The sequence below is a fragment of the Ambystoma mexicanum genome, chromosome 1q (genome assembly GCF_040938575.1).
Source record: "Ambystoma mexicanum isolate Mex_15411 chromosome 1q, UKY_AmexF1_1, whole genome shotgun sequence".
In the NCBI taxonomy this organism is placed as follows: Eukaryota; Metazoa; Chordata; class Amphibia; order Caudata; family Ambystomatidae; genus Ambystoma; species Ambystoma mexicanum.
The window spans coordinates 912,163,854-912,189,860 of record NC_090922.1 but is presented as its reverse complement, the minus strand read 5'-3'; positions in this window follow the sequence as shown (position 1 = coordinate 912,189,860).

Here is a 26,007-nt window from a genome sequence, read left to right as displayed (position 1 = left end):
CCCAGTGCCCCGAGTGCCATCTCCATGTCACACTCCCCATCCATGAGTGCTAGAAACATTGGTTGATCAGAGTCTGACGCATGTCACGTCCCTCATGTGCATCGCTGCCTCCCTGAGGTGCTGCCCCATCCCCACCCTCCTCATCCTCATCGTCAGGGGGTTGCAGTTCAGCGTCAGGGGCAGGGTCACATTCCGTCTGATGCACATATTGTGTAGCATGACACATGCCATGACGAACTTTGCCACCTTCTCATGGCGGTACAGGAGTGCCCCACCAGACATGCTGAGGCAGCGAAACTGTGCATTCAATAGGCCAAATGTCTGCTCAATCACCACAAGGGTATGTGTATGTGCACGATTATAGTCCTCCTCATGCCTGTTCTGTGGGTTCCGCACTGGGGTAAGGAGCCACCTCTTCAAGGGATAGCCTGCATCACCTGCATGTGGGCAACAATGTATATGTGTAAGTCATCACATCATATGGGACCTCATTAAGTGACACCATAGCATGCATTTATTTGTTCATTTCAACCCCATTTCCATGCATGAATGGAGACACACGATGTGACTGCTATGTGTGTATTCCTCTAATGGACTGGTGTGCGTGCCAGCAACTAGTGGGCGCAGGGGGGTCCAGTTCCTTACGAGTGCTCATCCACTGTGTTAGTCCACAGTGGTTGTTTCTGTGATCTGGCAGATGTCCAGTAATTTGTTTGCTTTCATCCTGGCACCGTTGATGTCAGCCTCATGATGGTCTCACTACGCACAACAAATGGTGGCATGCAATTCAGTTGATGCTGTTTGGTGCTGTGTATTGGCTATAGTCATTGCTTGCAGCTGCATTGTGTTGAGGGCGTTGCGATCTGATTTGGTACAGTGAACATGCAGATGGCTGTGGAATGGTTGTGACACTGCTTCATTTACATGGTAGGGCTGCTTACATCTTGCATTATGTGGTCAGGTGTCAGGTCCAGTCTGGGCTGCTTTGGGGTATGGGCATGGTTCATTCCCTCTGGCACTCGCAGCCAGGTGAAGTATGCATCTATTCCCCCCCATCTCAGCCAGGTGAAGTATTCATCTCCCCTCCCCCATCTCAGCCAGGTGAAGTATGCATTTCTTCCCCCCATCTCAGCCAGGTGAAGTATGCATCTCCCCCCCACCCATCTCAGCCAGGTGAAGTATGCATCTATACCCCAATCACCTACCCACATCACATTTCCATGGGTCTAACATGCGACTCACCGAGAAGCAAGGATCTCTGCCCTGCATGTCTCTACATGTAGCGTGGTATCGTGGAGTTCCGCAGGACCATTGAATCATGGGTTGATCCGGGGAATCGGGCACAACAATGTGTGATGATCCTGTTTGAGTCACATACCATTTGCAGGTTGATTGAGTGGTATAGTTTACGGTTGCGGTATGCTACCTCCATGGCATGTAGGACCACCAATTCCATATGGGTGCAGTTGATGGTGCCAATGCAACCAGGGATGCCGGCCAGTGAATGGAAACCTACTTTGGTGTTTGAGATCTCCTGGGCAGACCGTGGTAAGGAAATGTGGTCGTCTGTGTGCGTGAGGAGGGCATCAAGCATTTGGTTCAGCGTACGTGAGAATAATGGTTGTGAAATGCCATGCATGTGCTCCACTGTGTGCTGGTAGGTGCCTGTGGCCAGGAAGTGGAGCACAGACACTGCCTTCAGTAGGGGTGGGATGGCGGTGCGTGTTTCAATCAGGCTGCTAAGGTCGTCATGTATCATGTCCACAATGGTGATGATGGTGTCCCGGTCCAGACGGTACAGGGTGTGGATCTGCTCAGGGGTTAGGTTGAATGGACTGGCTCTGATGCGTGGAATTGGGGCTGCCTGTGTGGTGCCACTGGCTGCACTAGTGGGGCATGCTGGCCCTGCCTTGCCCTCCTTCTCCTCCTGCGTTTCCTCTGTGCTGCCTGTTGTTGTTGTTGTTGTTGTAGTAGCACTTCCACTGCAATCAAGTCATCCAGCCCCTGCATTGCTAGTAGTATTGGAATCATTGTGGATTGTGACTGGGTGTGGGAAGGGGTGGGGTGTGCTCCTTTTCTGCTGGCCCAGTCTGTATTGCCTCCACCTGTGCTGATTGTGTTCACCTGTGGCAGTTGGGAACACTGCACATGGCCATTTACGGGTGGTCCGCGATGCCGGTATTTGCACCATGGCGGTTAGGTACTTTACGGCCTTCACTAGGGCGTTATATGCATGTCCGCGTGACTCGTAATGTTCCCCTGTTTGCGCCATGCCGGTATTTGCGGCATGTGTGGTCGCGTGCCCGCGCACTTGGTGCTTTTAGCGGCACCCTTAATTATGGTGCCGCTAATAGCGCTTTATCAGGTCATATTCGGCCGGAGCGGTAAGGGATGCCTGTAATCCTTTACCGGCATTGTTATTCACTTACCGCCCGGGTCGTAATGAGGCCCAATGTTTTAGAAAGTATTATTTTAACGGCAATATAATCAGGTTTATGATGATTTAATGTACATCTTGTACCTTCCCTTCATTTACATTGCTTATCCTCTGTCTAGACATGTGTCTGGGGTTGGTATTGGTACTATTTTTCAGAAGAGAATTGCCCTACCACTTCGGTGCTGGACTGCCCATTTGGGTGGGAGAAAGAATGATATGCAAATGGTTATTTCCCATCTGTGAAAGGTACACTGAGGCTTGGACTCCATCCAACCCTCTGCTAGATCCGAGCCCCATGCACACATGCAATCCATGGCACTTGTGCTAATGGCTTCATAGTAATGATACATCTTCCTGACCTGTGTCAACCCCAGAACTGTTAGCTTTTCTGATGGATTATCTATTCTTATACATCTGTGAGTGGGAACCTTTTTTCCACACTCACATAATATTTTACTCCTTTTATGGGTGTGATTTTTTGGGCTCTCAATGGCGTCTTTTAAAATGTACCCTCTTTGACATCTTTTTTGCAATACGTGCCTGTTGTGGATGGGTAGCCCTAGGGGCTCCACTTTTAACTTTCTCTGGCTAACCTTGAGACAACCACAGTTCCCCAGGGTACAAAGGATCTTTGGATCCATTGTACCTTTTATTAAGTGAGACCAGAACCCCCCACCTTATGTGGAGTGCTGGGGAGATACTACGTATCCCCTTTCTCATTTTAAATAAATGTAACATATATGTTACAAGGACACACCATTAATGTCTGGTGGCAGTGATTTCCTTAACACTTTCAATGATGCAACAGGCTTACATAGACTTCATTAGATGATTCAAACTGTTTTCACATTATAAGAAATGATGTTCTAACATTTCTGCAAAACATATAACAGGTTAGTTTACTTACCTTAGACATGTTCTGCCATTCTGGAAAGTAGATATAAGTTATTTTACTCCCATGTGAATTAGTAGTGCCTCTTCCACACAAGTAATGCTGTTGGTTTCACTTTATTATTTCTGTTAGGATAATTGTATAAGTGTACTCCAACTGGGTTTTGCTTCCCCTGTCTTGTTGTTAGCCTGTCTGGAATAAGTCTGCTTTGGGTTTTACCTATCTAGAATAACTTTGGGTCATTCATAAAGTGCAACACTGGGCTTTGCTTTCCCTGGTCTGTTTTGCATGGGCACAAAAAGAGTCTAAGGTTACACCTGCATTTAAGTTGCGTATAGCTCCTGTAAAACGTGCATAGATTTTACTTAACTTGAGTGTAGTTGTGTTATGCTAAAAAAAGTTACAGTTATTGCTTCCCTTAGTCTGTGAACTGAAAAGAAACTGTAATTGAATATTACACCCCAAGGTCCAACTTCCCTAGAATAACTGTTATCCTGAATCAGAATTATTGGTTTATACTGTGCTTAGTACTGTCTTTAACTAGATCAGAAAAGTATATTGGCCAGTTGAAATGACTATGTGATTTCTTGCTGAGCGTCACAGTCTAACTGATAGGGTCTAATACCCTGGTATTACTGAAAGTTACTAAAAGTAACTATTGGTTTTGACTTCCCAAGAAATCCTTGTTAGGTGTTTCAAATAAGGTTTCATGCTTTGGTCTGTGAACCTTCAAGCAGTGTTGTGTTTTTATAAATGTGGTCATATATCCAATGTAATAATACTGATTTCCGCCAAGATTTATCGGGGCCTACTCGTATTTAAATAAACCATTTATTTTTACAAGACATAGTGTTTCACTGTTTCTTTGGACCGTTTGTATTAAATTTAATTTGTATTGATTCTACAGCCTGCTCTCCCTCCTAAAATAAGCCTGGCTGCTCGGTCTACACTACCCTGAACTCAGGTGGTACAGCCTTACACTAACAGTGGAGTCTTGGACTGCCTGAGTTGAATGGTTACAGTAAGCCCTTGGTTGGACTTCAGAAAAACTGTCCTAACATCCACCCCTTATCAGACGCAATATGTCATTGCAATAAGGTATATGTTTTTTACATGTACAAAGTGGAGGTGTGTCCCGTCGACAATATGTTTTATGAAAGGGCAATGGAAATGGGTAAAAAGGATGTCATTGCAGACATAAAATCTTTCCCATGGCTCGAGTTGGCTACGTGGATCAAGCCCTTGCATCACTTTGCATCACTTGATGGTTTCCCACTGGCACAACCGATACACTTAACGCACAAATATCCCATCAAGGTATTCAATGCTGGCTCGGTTAGCCTGCGTTCCCAAGCTATTCCCACCTTTTAAAAACTGTTCTGCTGCCAAGGGCACATCCTACTCAAATAGTGGGAACCATTTCTTCATCGCCTAAGGCCCCTTCCTGACTTTCTACAGCCTTCCCAAGAAGACCCGCTTTTTGATTCACAGGCGCGATCGTGCGCTTTGACGCACTATGGCAATATTGAGCCCAAGGATACTCACTTCTTACGGCTGGACTAGGAAGATAGGGAACGACTCCAAAATATTGTCTAAAGCTCCTAGTGTGTTACCCAACCCTTCTCTTTACAGATTGTGGCTGTGTTTTCCTCATTTGTCGCATTAGGAAACGTATTAAATAAATGCTGTATAGAATTGTGTGTGGTAACTAATGTTTACTTGTATCTATTGGTCCTCTCGGCAATAAATGTATAGATATCTTTCATATATACTTGTTTAAGAGTAATTTGTGGTTCATGGCTTTGAGTGCTTTTTGAGGGCTTCTGATCACTATCACCCCTCCTGAGACTTAGGGCCTCATTACGGCTTTGGCAGTAGCCATGCCCTTAATAAGGGCATGGCTGCCACCAAAACCGGGTCCGGGACAAGGTTTCCTGAATGGGGAATTACTGGCCCATTCCGGGTTTGGAGGGCCCGGTTATTCCCCCTACAGGGAACCCAGCCCCGGACCTTCCCCATTCCCATTTGAGCCCCCATAGGGCTCAATGGGAATGGGTGAGGGAGCTAACAATGGGCCGATTACGACCGGCTCGTTGTTAGCTCCCTGGTATCTTTGCGGGACCGGTAAAGACGTCTGGTAAAACCAGACGTCCACATCGGGTCCCGCGAGGGAACCTCGTAATGAGGTCGGAATGGGTTTAATGGGGCCACCACCATTAGCGGCACCCGTTGACCCATTCCGCCAGGGTCGTAATGAGGCCCTTAGTCTTGACCGTCGGTCAAGCTAACTAGATTGGTCTGGCTTGTCCAGAAAGTTCCTCTGTTTCACTAAATCGAGGGTGGGCTCCTAAACTTTGGCACATCAGGTACGAGTTTAGAAATCCACCTTAACACCCTACAGCACTTGTACACCCATAGGCTCCTCCTTCCATCCCCTATGCACTAGCACAGCCAATTGGCACAAGGTCTAGTTGGAGCATGAATGTAACTTATCTAGTATGGGCATGCAATGTCACCTGTCTCGCATGATGGTAGAGAGGGCTGCCTCAAGTGCACAAGGGACTATGAATGGATATGCATGAATTATAGTAAGTGCCTTGCAATTGAATTCAGTCCCCTTTTACTCTCACGTGATAAAGAATACAACCCTCTAGGCAAAGAAGCAAAGAGATAGCTTGCAAGGATAACAAGGTTTAATTGTACAGAATACAAATAAAATATCAGCAAATGACTCTGCTGCTCAAGAACGTTCTGATTCCAGAATGAATGTTTTGCATTTTTAGAGGCCAAACAATCAGTAATGAAATCATATATAGGGTCAGAACCTGCCCAGTTGATTGGTAAAACAGTATTCATGCTCCTGCTCCAGGGGGGATGCTAGGCTACACTTGGATTGTTTCTCAGCTGTCTGTCGATTCCCACGTGGATCTGCTGGGGTCAGAAGGTCAGGTCTCTCATAAGTTGCATTGTGAAAACTATGATAATATGCTAAGCCTACTACTACATCACTATGGCATGCACATCGGAGGCTTGCGGTCTGGTGCCAGAGGGACGGGAGGAAGAGATACAGTCACACTGACCCACACATTCTGTGCTTTGTGCCATGAACCAGTGCTGGACAAGGGAATTGAATTGAATTGATATTTTATTTCTATCGTGCTCGTACACAAGAGCTTCTGAGCGCAACAAGGCAAGGGAGGGGAACAGGGGATAACAAAACCAGGATCTTAATAGGCCCAGTGACATTGAGAACGTGCAAGTGCATAGGAGAGGGGGACGGGAAAAGTGCATGGAAGTGGGGAGAAGTGGAGAGTGCGGAACAAAGGAGTAACAAACTAACTAATAATAAATAAATAAACAATAAACGCAACAAACAGTGGTAGAAAAGCCAGAAAGTGGCAAGTGCTGTGTTTTAGGCAGCAGACAGTGTAGGTCTGATAATTGCAGGAAGAAAAAGGGGGTCTGTATGGTTACAGATACAGACCCCAGTGCAAGGGGTGGCCCGGAGGCAGTGTGGTAGGGTGAGAGGGTGATAGGTATCTGGGCCCAGAGGACAGAGGGTGGCCAGCAGCATGGTGCAGAGCGAGAACAGATCAGCAGGGGAGAGGGGGGACGAAGGCAGAAGTAAAGAGGAAGGTCTTGAGGTGCTCCCGGGACCAGAGATGGTTCTCCTCAAGTTTTAGAGTGGCAAGGAGGCTGTTCCAGGGGGAGGCCCCAGCCGAAGATAGAGATCTACCCCCAGCTCGTTTCTTTGAAAAATGACTGACCCTTAGGGAGTAATGCAGTAGAGGAGCGAAGAGCTAGAGATGGGAGGTATTTGCAGAGGGATAGCTGAAGTTATTTTGGACCCAGGCACCAGAAAGCCTTGTGGCAATACAGAGGGTTTTGAATTTAATCCTTGCATCCACTGGGAGCCAATGGAGAGGTTTCAGAGCTGGAAGGATATGATCCCAGGGCTTGAGGCCAAGGACAATTCTCGTAGTCCTGTTCTGGATTAGTTGCAGAGGTCGAGGAGTAGAGGCAGGTAGATTTAGAAAGAGGCTGTGACAATAGTCCAAACTAGAGAGAACCAGAGCTTGGGAGACGGTGAACTTCTGGGGTAAGGAGAGGAAAGGGAGAGTACCTCTGAGGACGTACGGTAGGAAGTTTGACTTTTTAGAGACATCAGAGAGAGGTGGGGTTTTGATTGAATTTTCTTACGGAGATGACATATCCCCAGAGGTAGCAGCAACACATACCTTTCTGTATTGTTCTTCCTTTGATGAAACATATATTACATAGCTGTTAGGAACTGTCCATGGTTTTCTGAACCACTTGCCCAAAGAATCGTCTTGTAAAGTTTTTTTGTTGTAGTTTTTTTTGTGGCATTCTTTCACAAAATTGAAACCTACCTGTCTCTGGCTGCAGTCACTGAAAACATGATGCTATTGTTACTTAGCCTTGAGCACAAGTCAGTAACTGTTCGAAGGACACAATAAATTGGGGGTTAAGCTAGGGGCGGGGGCTGAAGCTTTTCCATGGGCACTTGGTTCTCTTTTCGATCACTAATCTTACCAGTTCTGTTACAATGCCATCTGTCTGTGGTTCAACATAAAACATTACTATCGCTGTCCTTATTTTCTGATAGTGCCCGCTATCTGAAGCAGGTGCATCTGGTTTCCCATCCTATTGGGAGCTATACCTACCACACAGCGCTAAACTTTCATGCATGTCATGGTCTCTAATAGTCCCCCTTGTTATCGTGTGTGTGTTCATTCTATGTGGTTTTTGTTCATGATTAGGTTTCATCCGGTTCTGAATTATACAGTAACTTGTTATATTCGATTACAGAACAGCTACTAAAATATATTATTTAATTCTGTTTTCTGCACAGCTATATTGTACCGTTCTGCGTATTCCATAGTTTTCAGCTACCATCGGATGGATTCTTCAACCAACATCGGCGGATAATCATCAATGGTTCTTATTTGATCACTGTTATGCGGGACGACCGTCAGGGATCAATCTGCCCTTTGGTAGTAGCAGCAATAAGGAGCAACCTGTCACCATTTCTCTTGTGAAAACGTGCTGATGAGAAAGCGTTGCACTTGAAAGAACAAAGAATGCATATCTTCTCATAAACGGAACACCATATGAGTCATTAGAAAGTTTTGCTGGTGTAACATATGGACACACAAGAATTGGAGTACAGGGATTGACTGATCGCTGATCACAATCAGCGTGTCACCAGGACATTTTAAACAACATTCGAAGCATGCACAATTCGCTAGCTATAACTTGTATGGCAATAACATATTGTTTATTTCATGGACTGAATATTCTCTTGTGAGCACATTCTTTGAAAAATAAAATCACTTATTACATTGCAGACTATTGATGTTTTCTTAAAAAAATAATGTTTTGCTCTCCTATTTGGGACAAGAAAGAAAATGCCTGTGCTGTGAAAGGATATGTGTGTTTATCTTCCTGGTTCTGCATTAAGTACGGTTATGGCATGGGTGATGACGGGACACGTTTGGCTAAGCTGGACACAAACATCATGACAATAGGTGGAGCATATCGTTTGGAGTAGTAATGTCAGTTTGAGGGGTGGGTGACATGTATTCTTGCCTCGAGGGCACTTGAACTAAGGGCGATGCATCAATGGATAAGATTGGCACAAGATGGTTGCGCCCTACCTGTTGTTTTCACATGTGTAAAAGTGAGGAAACCTAAGGTAAGATGCACAGGAAAAAATTTTAAGATCAATATCAGTATGCTTAAAAATGCATGCCAAAACGATCGGGACAATAACGCTTTTGAGCAAACTCGTCCTTTAACTAAAGGCTCTATCGTTTCTTGCCAATGGGAGTTTTCTGAGCAGATGTACCTCCGAAACCAGCAGACTGAGCGTTATTGCCTCCAACCTGCTGACAAGAGATTTCCCCTTCTGAAATGGCTTAGCAGGCGAAGAACGGTGGTCTGGAGGGTTGCCCAGAGCAATGCCAGTGGATAAGATTCATTCTAAACCTTCCAGCCATCACCTCTTTGTTTTTGCTTTGTCACCCTGAGTGGGACGGGTATGCCCAGACGTGGGTCCCGTGCCTGCTGGGCCTCGAGACACAAGCTACTCCTCACAGATGAGGCCCAACAAGGGTGAAACATGTTTGGGGATGCTTGTGGTCTCGTGCAGAAGGGATGTGAGCTAGAAGTTCGGGCTGGACTGCCCCTTTCGGGGTGGGGCCAAGCCTGATTTGCATATGGTCTTTCCCCTTCTGTAATGGCTTGGCAGGCGAAGAACGGTGGTCTGGAGGGTTGCCCAGAGCAATGCCAGTGGTTAAGATTCATTCTAAACCTTCCAGCCATCACCTTTTTGTTTTTGCTTTGTCACCCCGAGTGGGACGGGTATGCCCAGACGTGGGTCCCGTGCCTGCTGGGCCTAGAGACCCAAGCTACTCCTCACTGATGAGCCCCAACAAGGGTGAAACCTGTTTGGCGATGCTTGTGGTCTCGTGCAGAAGGGATGTGAGCTAGCAGTTCGGGCTGGACTGCCCCTTTTGGGGTGGGTCCAAGCCTAATTTGCATATGGTCTTTCCCCTTCTGTAATGGCTTGGCAGGCGAAGAACGGTGGTCGGGAGGGATGCCCAGAGCAATGCCAGTGGTTAAGATTCATTCTAAACCTTCCAGCCATCACCACCTCTTTGTTTTTGCTTTGTCACCCCGAGTGGGACGGGTATGCCCAGACGTGGGTCCTGTGCCTTCTGGGCCTAGAGACCCAAGCTACTCCTCACTGATGAGCCCCAACAAGGGTGAAACCTGTTTGGCGATGCTTGTGGTCTCGTGCAGAAGGGATGTGAGCTACAGTTCGGGCTGGACTGCCCCTTTTGGGGTGGGGCCAAGCCTGATTTGCATATGGTCTTTCCCCTTCTGTAATGGCTTGGCAGGCGAAGAACCGTGGTCTGGAGGGTTGCCCAGAGCAATGCCAGTGGTTAAGATTCATTCTAAACCTTCAAGCCATCACCTCTTTGTTTTTGCTTTGTCACCCCGAGTGGGATGGGTATGCCCAGACGTGGGTCCCGGGCCTGCTGGGCCTAGAGACCCAAGCTACTCCTCACTGATGAGCCCCAACAAGGGTGAAACATGTTTGGGGATGCTTGTGGTCTCGTGCAGAAGGGATGTGAGCTAGCAGTTCGGGCTGGACTGCCCCTTTCGGGGTGGGGCCAAGCCTGATTTGCATATGGTCTTTCCCCTTCTGTAATGGTTTGGCAGGCGAAGAACGGTGGTCTGGAGGGTTGCCCAGAGCAATGTCAGTGGTTAAGATTCATTCTAAACCTTCCAGCCATCACCTCTTTGTTTTTGCTTTGTCACCCCGAGTGGACGGGTATGCCCAGACGTGGGTCCCGGGACTGCTGGGCCTAGAGACCCAAGCTACTCCTCACTGATGAGCCCCAACAAGGGTGAAACATGTTTGGGGATGCTTGTGGTCTCGTGCAGAAGGGATGTGAGCTAGCAGTTCGGGCTCGACTGCCCAATTTGGGGTGGGGCCAAGCCTGATTTGCATATGGTCTTTCCCCTTCTGTAATGGCTTGGCAGGCGAAGAACCGTGGTCTGGAGGGTTGCCCAGAGCAATGCCAGTGGTTAAGATTCATTCTAAACCTTCAAGCCATCACCTCTTTGTTTTTGCTTTGTCACCCCGAGTGGGACGGGTATGCCCAGACGTGGGTCCCGGGCCTGCTGGGCCTAGAGACCCAAGCTACTCCTCACTGATGAGCCCCAACAAGGGTGAAACATGTTTGGGGATGCTTGTGGTCTCGTGCAGAAGGGATGTGAGCTAGCAGTTCGGGCTGGACTGCCCCTTTCGGGGTGGGGCCAAGCCTGATTTGCATATGGTCTTTCCCCTTCTGTAATGGTTTGGCAGGCGAAGAACGGTGGTCGGGAGGGTTGCCCAGAGCAATGCCAGTGGTTAAGATTCATGCTAAACCTTCCAGCCATCACTACCTCTTTGTTTTTGCTTTGTCACCCCGAGTGGGACGGGTATGCCCAGACGTGGGTCCCGTGCCTGCTGGGCCTAGAGACCCAAGCTACTCCTCACTGATGAGCCCCAACAAGGGTGAAACATGTTTGGGGATGCTTGTGGTCTCGTGCAGAAGGGATGTGAACTAGCGGTTCAGGCTGGACTGCCCCTTTTGAGGTGGGGCCAAGCCTGATTTGCATATGGTCTTTCCCCTTCTGTAATGGCTTGGCAGGTGCAGAACAGTGGTCTGGAGGGTTGCCCAGAGCAATGCCAGTAGTTAAGATTCATTCTAAACCTTCCAGCCATCACCTCTTTGTTTTTGCTTTGTCACCCCGAGTGGGACGGGTATGCCCAGACGTGGGTCCCGTGCCTGCTGGGCCTAGAGACCCAAGCTACTCCTCACTGATGAGCCCCAACAAGGGTGAAACATGTTTGCGGATGCTTGTGGTCTCGTGCAGAAGGGATGTGAGCTAGCAGTTCGGGCTGGACTGCCCCTTTTGGGGTGGGGCCAAGCCTGATCTGCATATGGTCTTTCCCCTTCTGTAATGGCTTGGCAGGTGAAGAACTGTGGTCTGGAGGGTTGCCCAGAGCAATGCCAGTGGTTAGGATTCATTCTAAACCTTCCAGCCATCACCTCTTTGTTTTTGCTTTGTCACCCCGAGTGGGACGGGTATGCCCAGACGTGGGTATCGTGCCTGCTGGGCCTAGAGACCCAAGCTACTCCTCACTGATGAGCCCCAACAAGGGTGAAACATGTTTGGGGATGCTTGTGGTCTCCTGCAGAAGGGATGTGAGCTAGCAGTTCAGGCTGGACTGCCCCTTTTGGGGTGGGGCCAAGCCTGATTTGCATATGGTCTTTCCCCTTCTGTAATGGCTTGGCAGGCGAAGAACCGAGTTCTGGAGGGTTGCCCAGAGCAATGCCAGTGGTTAAGATTCATTCTAAACCTTCCAGCCATCACCTCTTTGTTTTTGCTTTGTCACCCCAAGTGGGACGGGTATGCCCATACGTGGGTCCCAGGCCTGCTGGGCCTAGAGACCCAAGCTACTCCTCACTGATGAGCCCCAACAAGGGTGACACATGTTGGGGGATGCATGTGGTCTCGTGCAGAAGGGATGTGAGCTAGCAGTTAAGGCTGGACTGCCCCTTTTGGGGTGGGGCCAACCCTGATTTGCATATGGTCTTTCCCCTTTTGTAATGGCTTGGCAGGCAAAGAACCGTGGTCTGGAGGGTTGCTCAGAGCAATGCCAGTGGTTAAGATTCATTTTAAACCTTCCAGCCATCACCTCTTTGTTTTTGCTTTGTCACCCTGAGTGGGACGGGTATGCCCAGACGTGGGTCCTGTGCCTGCTGGGCCTAGAGACCCAAGCTACTCCTCACTGATGAGCCCCAACAAGGGTGAAACATGTTTGGGGATGCTTGTGGTCTCGTGCAGAAGGGATGTGAGCTAGCAGTTCGGGCTGGACTGCCTCTTTTGGGGTGGGGCCATGCCTGATTTGCATATGGTCTTTCCCCTTCTGTAATGGCTTGGCAGGCGAAGAACGGTGGTCTGGAGGGTTGCCCAGAACAATGCCAGTGGTTAAGATTCATTCTAAACCTTCCAGCCATCACCTCTTTGTTTTTGCTTTGTCACCCGGAGTGGGACGGGTATGCCCAGACGTGGGTCCCGTGCCTGCTGGGCCTAGAGACCCAAGCTACTCCTCACTGATGAGCCCCAACAAGGGTGAAACATGTTGGGGGATGCATGTGGTCTCGTGCAGAAGGGATGTGAGCTAGCAGTTAAGGCTGGACTGCCCCTTTTGGGGTGGGGCCAAGCCTGGTTTGCATATGGTCTTTCCCCTTCTGTAATGGCTTGGCAGGCGAAGAACCGTGGTCTGGAGGGTTGCCCAGAGCAATGCCAGTGGTTAAGATTCATTTTAAACCTTCCAGCCATCACCTCTTTGTTTTTGCTTTGTCACCCCGAGTGGGACGGGTATGCCCAGACGTGGGTCCTGTGCCTGCTGGGCCTAGAGACCCAAGCTACTCCTCACTGATGAGCCCCAACAAGGGTGAAACATGTTTGGGGATGCTTGTGGTCTCGTGCGGAAGGGATGTGAGCTAGCAGTTCAGGCTGGACTGCCTCTTTTGGGGTGGGGCCAAGCCTGATTTGCATATGGTCTTTCCCCTTCTGTAATGGTTTGGCAGGCGAAGAATGGTGGTCTGAAGGGTTGCCCAGAGCAATGCCAGTGGTTAAGATTATTTCTAAACCTTCCAGCCATCACCTCTTTGTTTTTGCTTTGTCACCCCGAGTGGGACAGGTATGCCCAGAAGTGGGTCCCGTACCTGCTGGGCCTAGAGACCCAAGCTACTCCTCACTGATGAGCCCCAACAAGGGTGAAACATGTTTGGGGATGCTGGTGGTCTCGTGCAGAAGGGATGTGAGCTAGCAGTTCAGGCTGGACTGCCCCTTTTGGGGTGGGGCCAAGCCTGATTTGCATATGATCTTTCCCCTTCTGTAATGGCTTGGCAGGCGAAGAATGGTGGTCTGGAGGGTTGCCCAGAACAATGCCAGTGGTTAAGATTCATTTTAAACCTTCCAGCCATCACCTCTTTGTTTTTGCTTTGTCACCCGGAGTGGGACGGGTATGCCCAGATGTGGGTCCCGTGCCTGCTGGGCCTAGAGACCCAAGCTACTCCTCACTGATGAGCCCCAACAAGGGTGAAACATGTTTGGGGATGCTTGTGTTCTCGTGCAGAAGGGATGTGAGCTAGCAGTTAAAGCTAGACTGCCCCTTTTGGGGTGGGGCCAAGCCTGATTTGCGCATGGTCTTTCCCCTTCTGTAATGGCTTGGCAGGCGAAGAACCGTGGTCTGGAGGGTTGCCCAGAGCAATGCCAGTGGTTAAGATTCATTTTAAACCTTCCAGCCATCACCTCTTTGTTTTTGCTTTGTCACCCCGAGTGGGACAGGTATGCCCAGACGTGGGTCCCATGCCTTCTGGGCCTAGAGACCCAAGCTACTCCTCACTGATGAGCCCCAACAAGGATGAAACATGTTTGGGGAGGCTTGTGGTCTCGTGCAGAAGGGATGTGAGCTAGCAGTTCAGGCTGGACTGCCCCTTTTGGGGTGGGGCCAAGCCTGATTTGCATATGGTCTTTCCCCTTCTGTAATGGCTTGGCAGGCGAAGAACGGTGGTCTGGATGGTTGCCCAGAGCAATGCCGGTGGTTAAGATTCATTCTAAACCTTCCAGCCATCACCTCTTTGTTTTTGCTTTGTCAGCCCGAGTGGGACAGGTATGCCCAGACGTGGGTCCCGTGCCTGCTGGGCCTAGAGACCCAAGCTACTCCTCACTGATGAGCCCCAACAAGGGTGAAACATGTTTGGGGATGCTTGTGGTCTCGTGCAGAAGGGATGTGAGTTAGCAGTTCAGGCTGGACTGCCCCTTTTGGGGTGGGGCCAAGCCTGATTTGCATATGGTCTTTACCCTTCTGTAATGGCTTGGCAGGCGAAGAACGGTGGTCTGGAGGGTTGCCCAGAGCAATGCCAGTGGTTAAGATTCATTCTAAACCTTCCAGCCATCACCTCTTTGTTTTTACTTTGTCACCCCGAGTGGGACAGGTATGCCCAGAAGCGCGTCCCATGCCTGCTGGGCCTAGAGACCCAAGCTACTCCTCACTGATGAGCCCCAACAAGGGTGAAACATGTTTGAGGATGCTTGTGTTCTCGTGCAGAAGGGATGTGAGCTAGCAGTTCGGGCTGGACTGCCCCTTTTGGGGTGGGTCCAAGCCTGATTTGCATATGGTCTTCCCCTTCTGTAATGGCTTGGCAGGCGAAGAACGGTGGTCTGAAGGGTTGCCCAGAGCAATGCCAGTGGTTAAGATTCATTCTAAACCTTCCAGCCAACACCTCTGTGTTTTTGCTTTGTCACCCCGAGTGGGACGGGTATGCCCAGACGTGGGTCCCGTGCCTGCTGGGCCTAGAGACCCAAGCTACTCCTCACTGATGAGCCCCAACAAGGATGAACCATGTTTGGGGATGCTTGTGGTCTCGTGCAGAAGGGATGTGAGCTAACAGTTCGGGCTGGTCTGCCCCTTTTGGGGTGGGGCCAAGCCTGATTTGCATATGGTCTTTCCCCTTCTGTAATGGCTTGGCAGGTGAAGAACTGTGGTCTGGAGGGTTGCCCAGAGCAATGCTAGTGGTTAAGATTCGTTCTAAACCTTCCAGCCATCACCGCTTTGTTTTTGCTTTGTCACCCCGAGTGGGACGGGTATGCCCAGACGTGGGTCCCGTGCCTGCTGGGCCTAGAGACCCAAGCTACTCCTCACAGATGAGCCCCAACAGGGGTGAAACATGTTTGGGGATGCTTGTGGTCTCGTGCAGAAGGGATGTGAGCTAGCAGTTCAGGCTGGACTGCCCCTTTTGGGGTGGGGCCAAGCCTGATTTGCATATGGTCTTTCCCCTTCTGTAATGGCTTGGCAGGCGAAGAACCGAGGTCTGGAGGGTTGCCCAGAGCAATGCCAGTGGTTAAGATTCATTCTAAACCTTCCAGCCATCACCTCTTTGTTTTTGCTTTGTCACCCCGAGTGGGACGGGTATGCCCATACGTGGGTCCCGGGCCTGCTGGGCCTAGAGACCCAAGCTACTCCTCACTGATGAGCCCCAACAAGGGTGAAACATGTTGGGGGATGCTTGTGGTCTTGTGCAGAAGGGATGTGAGCTAGCAGTTAAAGCTGGACTGCCCCTTTTGGGGTGGGGCCAAGCCTGATTTGCATATGGTCTTTCCCCTTCTGTAATGGCTTGGCAGGCGAAGAACCGTGGTCTGGAGGATTGCCCAGAGCAATGCCAGTGGTTAAGATTCATTTTAAACCTTCCAGCCATCACCTCTTTGTTTTTGCTTTGTCACCCCGAGTAGGACAGGTATGCCCAGACATGGTTCCCGTGCCTTCTGGGCCTAGAGACCCAAGCTACTCCTAAATGATGAGCCCCAACAAGGGTGAAACATGTTTGGGGAGGCTTGTGGTCTCGTGCAGAAGGGATGTGAACTAGCAGTTCAGGCTGGACTGCCCTTTTTGGGGTGGGGCCAAGCCTGATTGCATATGGTCTTTCCCCTTCTGTAATGGCTTGGCAGGCGAAGAACGGTGGTCTGGATGGTTGCCCAGAGCAATGCCGGTGGTTAAGATTCATTCTAAACCTTCCAGCCATCACCTCTTTGTTTTTGCTTTGTCAGCCCGAGTGGGACAGGTATGCCCAGAAGTGGGTCCCGTGCCTGCTGGGCCTAGAGACCCAAGCTACTCCTCACTGATGAGCCCCAACAAGAGTGAAACATGTTTGGGGATGCTTGTGGTCTCGTGCAGAAGGGATGTGAGCTAGCAGTTCGGGCTGGACTGCCTCTTTTGGGGTGGGGCCAAGCCTGATTTGCATATGGTCTTTCCCCTTCTGTAATGGTTTGGCAGGCGAAGAATGGTGGTCTGAAGGGTTGCCCAGAGCAATGCCAGTGGTTAAGATTATTTCTAAACCTTCCAGCCATCACCTCTTTGATTTTGCTTTGTCACCCCGAGTGGGACAGGTATGCCCAGAAGTGGGTCCCGTGCCTGCTGGGCCTAAAGACCCAAGCTACTCCTCACTGATGAGCCCCAACAAGGGTGAAACATGTTTGGGGATGCTGGTGGTCTCGTGCAGAAGGGATGTGAGCTAGCAGTTCAGGCTGGACTGCCCCTTTTGGGGTGGGGCCAAGCCTGATTTGCATATGGTCTTTCCCCTTCTGTAATGGCTTGGCAGGCGAAGAATGGTGGTCTGGAGGGTTGCCCAGAACAATGCCAGTGGTTAAGATTCATTTTAAACCTTCCAGCCATCACCTCTTTGTTTTTGCTTTGTCACCCGGAGTGGGACGGGTATGCCCAGACGTGGGTCCCGTGCCTGCTGGGCCTAGAGACCCAAGCTACTCCTCACTGATGAGCCCCAACAAGGGTGAAACATGTTTGGGGATGTTTGTGGTCTCGTGCAGAAGGGATGTGAGCTAGCAGTTAAAGCTAGACTGCCCCTTTTGGGGTGGGGCCAAGCCTGATTTGCGCATGGTCTTTCCCCTTCTGTAATGGCTTGGCAGGCGAAGAACCGTGGTCTGGAGGGTTGCCCAGAGCAATGCCAGTGGTTAAGATTCATTTTAAACCTTCCAGCCATCACCTCTTTGTTTTTGCTTTGTCACCCCGAGTGGGACAGGTATGCCCAGACGTGGGTCCCATGCCTTCTGGGCCTAGAGACCCAAGCTACTCCTCACTGATGAGCCCCAACAAGGATGAAACATGTTTGGGGAGGTTTGTGGTCTCGTGCAGAAGGGATGTGAGCTAGCAGTTCAGGCTGGACTGCCCCTTTTGGGGTGGGGCCAAGCCTGATTTGCATATGGTCTTTCCCCTTCTGTAATGGCTTGGCAGGCGAAGAACGGTGGTCTAGATGGTTTCCCAGAGCAATGCCGGTGGTTAAGATTCATTCTAAACCTTCCAGCCATCACCTCTTTGTTTTTGCTTTGTCAGCCCGAGTGGGACAGGTATGCCCAGACGTGGGTCCCGTGCCTGCTGGGCCTAGAGACCCAAGCTACTCCTCACTGATGAGCCCCAACAAGGGTGAAACATGTTTGGGGATGCTTGTGGTCTCGTGCAGAAGGGATGTGAGTTAGCAGTTCAGGCTGGACTGCCCCTTTTGGGGTGGGGCCAAGCCTGATTTGCATATGGTCTTTACCCTTCTGTAATGGCTTGGCAGGCGAAGAACGGTGGTCTGGAGGGTTGCCCAGAGCAATGCCAGTGGTTAAGATTCATTCTAAACCTTCCAGCCATCACCTCTTTGTTTTTACTTTGTCACCCCGAGTGGGACAGGTATGCCCAGAAGTGCGTCCCGTGCCTGCTGGGCCTAGAGACCCAAGCTACTCCTCACTGATGAGCCCCAACAAGGGTGAAACATGTTTGGGGATGCTTGTGTTCTCGTGCAGAAGGGATGTGAGCTAGTAGTTCGGGCTGGACTGCCCCTTTTGGGGTGGGTCCAAGCCTGATTTGCATATGGTCTTCCCCTTCTGTAATGGCTTGGCAGGCGAAGAATGGTGGTCTGAAGGGTTGCCCAGAGCAATGCCAGTGGTTAAGATTCATTCTAAACCTTCCAGCCAACACCTCTGTGTTTTTGCTTTGTCACCCCGAGTGGGACGGGTATGCCCAGACGTGGGTCCCGTGCCTGCTGGGCCTAGAGACCCAAGCTACTCCTCACTGATGAGCCCCAACAAGGGTGAACCATGTTTGGGGATGCTTGTGGTCTCGTGCAGAAGGGATGTGAGCTAACAGTTCGGGCTGGTCTGCCCCTTTTGGGGTGGGGCCAAGCCTGATTTGCATATGGTCTTTCCCCTTCTGTAATGGCTTGGCAGGTGAAGAACTGTGGTCTGGAGGGTTGCCCAGAGCAATGCTAGTGGTTAAGATTCATTCTAAACCTTCCAGCCATCACCTCTTTGTTTTTGCTTTGTCACCCCGAGTGGGACGGGTATGCCCAGACGTGGGTCCCGTGCCTGCTGGGCCTAGAGACCCAAGCTACTCCTCACAGATGAACCCCAACAGGGGTGAAACATGTTTGGGGATGCTTGTGGTCTCGTGCAGAAGGGATGTGAGCTAGCAGTTCAGGCTGGACTGCCCCTTTTGGGGTGGGGCCAAGCCTGATTTGCATATGGTCTTTCCCCTTCTGTAATGGCTTGGCAGGCGAAGAACCGAGGTCTGGAGGGTTGCCCAGAGCAATGCCAGTGGTTAAGATTCATTCTAAACCTTCCAGCCATCACCTCTTTGTTTTTGCTTTGTCACCCCGAGTGGGACGGGTATGCCCATACGTGGGTCCCGGGCCTGCTGGGCCTAGAGACCCAAGCTACTCCTCACTGATGAGCCCCAACAAGGGTGAAACATGTTGGGGGATGCTTGTGGTCTCGTGCAGAAGGGATGTGAGCTAGCAGTTAAAGCTGGACTGCCCCTTTTGGGGTGGGGCCAAGCCTGATTTGCATATGGTCTTTCCCCTTCTGTAATGGCTTGGCAGGCGAAGAACCGTGGTCTGGAGGATTGCCCAGAGCAATGCCAGTGGTTAAGATTCATTTTAAACCTTCCAGCCATCACCTCTTTGTTTTTGCTTTGTCACCCCGAGTAGGACAGGTATGCCCAGACATGGGTCCCGTGCCTTCTGGGCCTAGAGACCCAAGCTACTCCTAAATGATGAGCCCCAACAAGGGTGAAACATGTTTGGGGAGGCTTGTGGTCTCGTGCAGAAGGGATGTGAGCTAGCAGTTCAGGCTGGACTGCCCCTTTTGGGGTGGGGCCAAGCCTGATTGCATATGGTCTTTCCCCTTCTGTAATGGCTTGGCAGGCGAAGAACGGTGGTCTGGATGGTTGCCCAGAGCAATGCCGGTGGTTAAGATTCATTCTAAACCTTCCAGCCATCACCTCTTTGTTTTTGCTTTGTCAGCCCGAGTGGGACAGGTATGCCTAGACGTGGGTCCCGTGCCTGCTGGGCCTAGAGACCCAAGCTACTCCTCACTGATGTGCCCCAACAAGGGTGAAACATATTTGGGGATGCTTGTGGTCTCGTGCAGAAGGGATGTGAGCCAGCAGTTCGGGCTGGACTGCCTCTTTTGGGGTGGGGCCAAGCCTAATTTGCATATGGTCTTTCCCCTTCTGTAATGGCTTGGCAGGCGAAGAACGGTGGTCTGAAGGGTTGCCCAGAGCAATGCCAGTGGTTAAGATTATTTCTAAACCTTCCAGCCATCACCTCTTTGTTTTTGCTTTGTCACCCCGAGTGGGACAGGTATGCCCAGAAGTGGGTCCCGTGCCTGCTGGGCCTAGAGACCCAAGCTACTCCTCACTGATGAGCCCCAAAAAGGGTGAAACATGTTTGGGGATGCTGGTGGTCTCGTGCAGAAGGGATGTGAGCTAGCAATTCAGGCTGGACTGCCCCTTTTGGGGTGGGGCCAAGCCTGATTTGCATATGGTCTTTACCCTTCCGTAATGGCTTGGCAGGCGAAGAACGGTGGTTTGGAGGGTTGCCCAGAGCGATGCCAGTGGTTAAGATTCATTCTAAACCTTCCAGCCAACACCTCTGTGTTTTTGCTTTGTCACCTCGAGTGGGACGGGTATGCCCAGACGTGGGTCCCGTGCCTGCTGGGCCTAGCGACCCAAGCTACTCCTCACTGATGAGCCCCAACAAGGGTGAAACATGTTTGGGGATGCTTGTGGTCTCGTGCAGAAGGGATGTGAGCTAGCAGTTCGGGCTGGACTGCCCCTTTTGGGGTGGGGCCAAGCCTGATTTGCTTATGGTCTTTCCCCTTCTGTAATGGCTTGGCAGGCGAAGAACCGTGGTCTGGAGGGTTGCCCAGAGCAATGCCAGTGGTTAAGATTCATTCTAAACCTTCCAGCCATCACATCTTTGTTTTTGCTTTGTCACCCCGAGTGGGACGGGTATGCCCAGACGTGGGTCTCATGCCTGCTGGGCCTAGAGACCCAAGCTACTCCTCACTGATGAGCCCCAACAAGGGTGAAACATGTTGGGGGATGCATGTGGTCTCGTGCAGAAGGGATGTGAGCTAGCAGTTAAGGCTGGACTGCCCCTTTTGGGGTGGGGCCAAGCCTGATTTGCATATGGTCTTTCCCCTTCTGTAAGGGCTTGGCAGGCAAAGAACCGTGGTCTGGAGGGTTGCCCAGAGCAATGCCAGTGGTTAAGATTCATTTTAAACCTTCCAGCCATCACCTCTTTGTTTTTGCTTTGTCACCCCGAGTGGGACGGGTATGCCCAGACGTGGGTCCCGTGCCTGCTGGGCCTAGAGACCCAAGCTACTCCTCACTGATGAGCCCCAACAAGGGTGAAACATGTTTGGGGAGGTTTGTGGTCTCGTGCAGAAGGGATGTGAGCTAGCAGTTCAGGCTGGACTGCCCCTTTTGGGGTGGGGCCAAGCCTGATTTGCATATGGTCTTTCCCCTTCTGTAATGGCTTGGCAGGCAAAGAACGGTGGTCTGGAGGGTTGCCCAGAGCAATGCCGGTGGTTAAGATTCATTCTAAACCTTCCAGCCATCACCTCTTTGTTTTTGCTTTGTCTGCCCGAGTGGGACAGGTATGCCCAGAAGTGGGTCCCGTGCCTGCTGGGCCTAGAGACCCAAGCTACTCCTCACTGATGAGCCCCAACAAGAGTGAAACATGTTTGGGGATGCTTGTGGTCTCGTGCAGAAGGGATGTGAGCTAGCAGTTCGGGCTGGACTGCCTCTTTTGGGGTGGGGCCAAGCCTGATTTGCATATGGTCTTTCCCCTTCTGTAATGGCTTGGCAGGCGAAGAATGGTGGTCTGAAGGGTTGCCCAGAGCAATGCCAGTGGTTAAGATTATTTCTAAACCTTCCAGCCATCACCTCTTTGTTTTTGCTTTGTCACCCCGAGTGGGACAGGTATGCCCAGAAGTGGGTCCTGTGCCTGCTGGGCCTAAAGACCCAAGCTACTCCTCACTGATAAGCCCCAACAAGGGTGAAACATGTTTGGGGATGCTGGTGGTCTCGTGCAGAAGGGATGTGAGCTAGCAGTTCAGGCTGGACTGCCCCTTTTGGGGTGGGGCCAAGCCTGATTTGCATATGGTCTTTCCCCTTCTGTAATGGCTTGGCAGGCGAAGAACAGTGGTCTGGAGGGTTGCCCAGAACAATGCCAGTGGTTAAGATTCATTCTAAACCTTCCAGCCATCACCTCTTTGTTTTTGCTTTGTCACCCGGAGTGGGACGGGTATGCCCAGATGTGGGTCCCGTGCCTGCTGGGCCTAGAGACCCAAGCTACTCCTCACTGATAAGCCCCAACAAGGGTGAAACATATTTGGGGATGCTTGTGGTCTCGTGCAGAAGGGATGTGAGCTAGCAGTTAGGGCTGGACTGCCTCTTTTGGGGTGGGGCCAAGCCTAATTTGCATATGGTCTTTCCCCTTCTGTAATGGCTTGGCAGGCGAAGAACGGTGGTCTGAAGGGTTGCCCAGAGCAATGCCAGTGGTTAAGATTATTTCTAAACCTTCCAGCCATCACCTCTTTGTTTTTGCTTTGTCACACCGAGAGGGACAGGTATGCCCAGAAGTGGGTCCCGTGCCTGCTGGGCCTAGAGACCCAAGCTACTCCTCACTGATGAGCCCCAAAAAGGGTGAAACATGTTTGGGGATGCTGGTGGTCTCGTGCAGAAGGGATGTGAGCTAGCAGTTCAGGCTGGACTGCCCCTTTTGGGGTGGGGACAAGCCTGATTTGCATATGGTCTTTACCCTTCTGTAATGGCTTGGCAGGCGAAGAACGGTGGTCTGGTGGGTTGCCCAGAGCAATGCCAGTGGTTAAGATTCATTCTAAACCTTCCAGCCATCACCTCTTTGTTTTTGCTTTGTCACCCCGAGTGGGACAAGTATGCCCAGAAGTGGGTCCTGTGTCTGCTGGGCCTAGAGACCCAAGCTATTCCTCACTGATGAGCCCCAAAAAGGGTGAAACATGTTTGGGGATGCTGGTGGTCTCGTGCAGAAGGGATGTGAGCTAGCAGTTAAGGCTGGACTGCCCCTTTTGGGGTGGGGCCAAGCCTGATTTGCATATGGTCTTTCCCCTTCTGTAATGGCTTGGCATGCGAAGAACCGTGGTCTGGAGGGTTGCCCAGAGCAATGCCAGTGGTTAAGATTCATTTTAAACCTTCCAGCCATCACCTCTTTGTTTTTGCTTTGTCACCCCGAGTGGGACGGGTATGCCCAGACGTGGGTCCCGTGCCTGCTGGGCCTAGAGACCCAAGCTACTCCTCACTGATGAGCCCCAACAAGGGTGAAACATGTTTGGGGATGCTTGTGGTCTCGTGCAGAAGGGATGTGAGCTAGCAGTTCAGGCTGGACTGCCCCTTTTGGGGTGGGGCCAAGCCTGATTTGCATATGGTCTTTCCCCTTCTGTAATGGCTTGGCAGGCGAAGAACAGTGGTCTGGAGGGTTGCCCAGAGCAATGCCGGTGGTTAAGATTCATTCTAAACCTTCCAGCCATCACCTCTTTGTTTTTGCTTTGTCAGCACGAGTGGGACAGGTATGCCCAGACGTGGGTCCCGTGCCTGCTGGGCCTAGAGACCCAAGCTACTCCTCACTGATGAGCCCCAACAAGAGTGAAACATGTTTGGGGATGCTTGTGGTCTCGTGCAGAAGGGATGTGAGCTAGCAGTTCGGGCTGGACTGCCTCTTTTGGGGTTGTGCCAAGCCTGATTTGCATATGGTCTTTCCCCTTCTGTAATGGCTTGGCAGGCGAAGAATGGTGGTCTGAAGGGTTGCCCAGAGCAATGCCAGTGGTTAAGATTATTTCTAAACCTTCCAGCCATCACCTCTTTGTTTTTGCTTTGTCACCCCGAGTGGGACAGGTATGCCCAGAAGTGGGTCCCGTGCCTGCTGGGCCTACAGACCCAAGCTACTCCTCACTGATGAGCCCCAACAAGGGTGAAACATGTTTGGGGATGCTGGTGGTCTCGTGCAGAAGGGATGTGAGCTAGCAGTTCAGGCTGGACTGCCCCTTTTGGGGTGGGGCCAAGCCTGATTTGCATATGGTCTTTCCCCTTCTGTAATGGCTGTGCAGGCGAAGAACGGTGGTCTGGAGGGTTGCCCAGAACAATGCCACTGGTTAAGATTCATTCTAAACCTTCCAGCCATCACCTCTTTGTTTTTGCTTTGTCACCCGGAGTGGGACGGGTATGCCCAGATGTGGGTCCCGTGCCTGCTGGGCATAGAGACCCAAGCTACTCCTCACTGATGAGCCCCAACAAGGGTGAAACATGTTTGGGGATGCTTGTGGTCTCGTGCAGAAGGGATGTGAGCTAGCAGTTCAGGCTGGTCTGCCCCTTTTGGGGTGGGGCCAAGCCTGATTTGCATATGGTCTTTCCCCTTCTGTAATGGCTTGGCAGGTGAAGAACTGTGGTCTGGAGGGTTGCCCAGAGCAATGCCAGTGGTTAAGATTCATTCTAAACCTTCCAGCCATCACCTCTTTGTTTTTGCTTTGTCACCCGGAGTGGGACGGGTATGCCCAGATGTGGGTCCCGTGCCTGCTGGGCCTAGAGACCCAAGCTACTCCTCACTGATAAACCCCAACAAGGGTGAAACATATTTGGGGATGCTTGTGGTCTCGTGCAGAAGGGATGTGAGCTAGCAGTTCAGGCTGGTCTGCCCCTTTTGGGGTGGGGCCAAGCCTGATTTGCATATGGTCTTTCCCCTTCTGTAATGGCTTGGCAGGTGAAGAACTGTGGTCTGGATGGTTGCCCAGAGCAATGCCAGTGGTTAAGATTCATTCTAAACCTTCCAGCCATCGCCTCTTTGTTTTTGCTTTGTCACCCCGAGAGGGACAGGTATGCCCAGATGTAGGTCCCGTGCCTGCTGGGCCTAGAGACCCAAGCTACTCCTCACTGATGAGCCCCAACAAGGGTGAAACATGTTTGGGGATGCTTGTGGTTTCATGCAGAAGGGATGTGAGCTAGCAGTTAGGGCTGGACTGCCTCTTTTGGGGTGGGGCCAAGCCTAATTTGCATATGGTCTTTCCCCTTCTGTAATGGCTTGGCAGGCGAAGAACGGTGGTCTGAAGGGTTGCCCAGAGCAATGCCAGTGGTTAAGATTATTTCTAAACCTTCCAGCCATCACCTCTTTGTTTTTGCTTTGTCACCCCGAGAGGGAAAGGTATGCCCAGAAGTGGTTCCCGTGCCTGCTGGGCCTAGAGACCCAAGCTACTCCTCACTGATGAGCCCCAAAAAGGGTGAAACATGTTTGGGGATGCTGGTGGTCTCGTGCAGAAGGGATGTGAGCTAGCAGTTCAGGCTGGACTGCCCCTTTTGGGGTGGGGCCAAGCCTGATTTGCATATGGCCTTTACCCTTCTGTAATGGCTTGGCAGGCGAAGAACGGTGGTCTGGAGGGTTGCCCAGAGCAATGCCAGTGGTTAAGATTCATTCTAAACCTTCCAGCCATCACCTCTTTGTTTTTGCTTTGTCACCCCGATTGGGACAGGTATGCCCAGAAGTGGGTCCTGTGCCTGCTGGGCCTAGAGACCCAAGCTATTCCTCACTGATAAGCCCCAAAAAGGGTGAAACATGTTTGGGGATGCTGGTGGTCTCGTGCAGAAGGGATGTGAGCTAGCAGTTCAGGCTGGACTGCCCCTTTTGGGGTGGGGCCAAGCCTGATTTGCATATGGTCTTTAGCCTCTTTACCCTTCTGTAATGGCTTGGCAGGCCAAGATCGGTGGTCTGGAGCGTTGCCCAGAGCAATGCCAGTGGTTAAGATTCATTCTAAACCTTCCAGCCATCACCTCTTTGTTTTTGCTTTGTCACCCCGAGTGGGACAGGTATGCCCAGAAGTGCGTCCCGTGCGTGCTGGGCCTAGAGACCCAAGCTACTCCTCACTGATGAGCCCCAACAAGGGTGAAACATGTTTGGGGATGCTTGTGTTCTCGTGCAGAAGGGATGTGAGCTAGCAGTTAAGGCTGGACTGCCCCTTTTGGGGTGGGGCCAAGCCTGATTTGCATATGGTCTTTCCCCTTCTATAATGGCTTGGCAGGCGAAGAACCGTGGTCTGGAGGGTTGCCCAGAGCAATGCCAGTGGTTAAGATTCATTTTAAACCTTCCAGCCATCACCTCTTTGTTTTTGCTTTGTCACCCCGAGTGGGACGGGTATGCCCAGACGTGGGTCCCGTGCCTGCTGGGCC